The following is a 2,293-nucleotide window of genomic DNA, read 5'->3' as shown; positions in this document are numbered from 1 at the left end:
GCATTAAGAGCTTCAAATTGGTTGTTCATGGTGGTTGTGGTATTGATGACAATGGCAATCATGTAATTACTTGAAGATGATGAGGGTGAGAGAGTAAAAATGTCATTTTCAAAAAAAAAAAGAAAAAAAAAATTGATGGCCTTTTCGTAAATTATATGAACTTGTGGGGGGAATGGGGCAAAACCAATTTTCAAAAAAAAAGGAGGTTAGTTTTGTGTTTGACTTTAAGTTATAGGTCAATTCTGCAAAAAGTCCTATTTTTTATCTATAAATCTGTAATTACCGGAAAAACCAGAATCAAACCGAAATTAAATTTAACCAATTTTTTTTTTTGCATATTTACCGGTTCTCAACTTTGCTACTGAAACAAAATAACCAAACTGAAACTAAACCAAATTTTTAAATAATTAAACAGTTTTTAAATTTATAGAACCAAAACACCAAAACCAAAATCCCGAACCAAAACAGAACAAAAACCAAAATATCGAACTGAAACAGAATGCTGATAAATAATAGTGTATATACATTTAAATGGTGCGAAGAAGGCATTTTATTTTTACAAATGATTTAACCTCTTTTAGTAGAGGTACATAAATAGTTTATAAATGAGATAAGATATAAGCAATGTTTTTATATTCAATCTGGATTCGTGGTCGAACCGCAAAACTCAGTTGCCGTATATAATTATGACTGACTTATGTTCTTCATGTAGTATTCTATCAGAGATTCTATCAACTAATATGTTTCCATAAAATTTTGATTTATTAAAAACCTATTAATTAAAAATCTAATAAGACCCAAAATACCTTTATTAACTTGTGAACCAATACCGGTACATCCGGCAAAAACCCAGAAAATCTTATAATACTTTAAAAATAAATTAAACTTCGCATATACTTTATAATAGTACATAAAATAATAAAATATTTGATTTGTTATATAAACTAAACACATTGTATTTATGTTATGCATTTCAAATTATAAGTTTTGTAATAATCAATACTATTACAATTTTAATGTAGATAAATTATTTCTTTTGTTTAGAAACATACAATGAGTTAGACCTATTGATATGAGAGATAATATCTTATGTTAAATAAATACATGTTGTATACTCGTATCTTTTTAAAAAAAAAATTGATTAGTAATAAGGTTAACGTATGTATTTTGTCTTCTTTTGGTTCATACCTGTAGCTAAGGGGAGTTGTAATTTAACTATGTGTGTTTTGCTTGAGTTAAGATACATGATCGATTAGGAAATAAAACAAATTAGTAGTGATCGAGTTAATTTAGGTATGGATCCCATAAATTGTGTTGCTATGATAAAGTTTAGTTATAATATTTGGTTAGTTATAATAGGCTAGTTTAAAAATGAAAGGGTGCAACAATTTTTTTAAGTAGATTTTTTAAGACTCCTTTCCTTTTAATAGTATAGATATATTTATTATATATACCCATTTCAAATAAATATATATTCAGGTTAATTAAGTGGTTGTATATGATTATTTAAGAAAATGGATGAAAATCGTTTGGCAGATATAAATAATTTCCATAAATTTTTATTTTAAGCTAAAAGCAGTGGTAGTGGCAGTGCTGTAAATGTTTTTTTTTTTACTAATGGGACCTCCAAAAATGTCTTCTAGACCGTACGATTATATAATATGACCGAAAGCTAGATCCTCCAGTCAATTATCATTATCAGAGACAATTCAGAATTACATATATTGCAAGTTGACCACAAACTCTTCACTATCGTTTCTTTGATTGACTAACAAACCCAACATTTTTACGTGCCAAAATCTAAATCTATATTATTAAAAGAGAAGTAAATCTATATTATTAAAAGAGAAGTACCTATTTGAAAATATTCTTACTTCATTAATTAAATTCTTTTTTTTTTGTCTTTTTCATTTGCATTTATGAAATATCCTAAAACGAATAAAACTGCCTAATTTATTACTTGTCTTTTCAGTTACATTAATGAAATCTATATTATTAAAAGAGAAGTACCCATTTGAAAATGTTTTTACATCATTAATTAAACTCATTTTTTTTTGCTTGTCTTTTTCAATTGCATTTATGAAATATCCTAAAACGGATAAAACTGCCTAATTTATTACTTGTCTTTTCAGTTACATTAATGAAATATGCTTAAATAAATTTAAACTTCCTATTTTATTGTTTGTCTTTTTCAGTTACCTTAATGAAATATCCTTAAATAAATTTGGACATAATGTCATTTAATCAACCAAAAAAACTCATGATTTATCCTTACGTGCATAATTTTAATAAT

The sequence above is a fragment of the Brassica oleracea genome, chromosome C9 (assembly GCF_000695525.1).
Source record: "Brassica oleracea var. oleracea cultivar TO1000 chromosome C9, BOL, whole genome shotgun sequence".
Classification (NCBI taxonomy): domain Eukaryota; kingdom Viridiplantae; phylum Streptophyta; class Magnoliopsida; order Brassicales; family Brassicaceae; genus Brassica; species Brassica oleracea.
The sequence above is the reverse complement of the archived record's forward strand: the minus strand, read 5'-3'. Positions refer to the sequence as shown.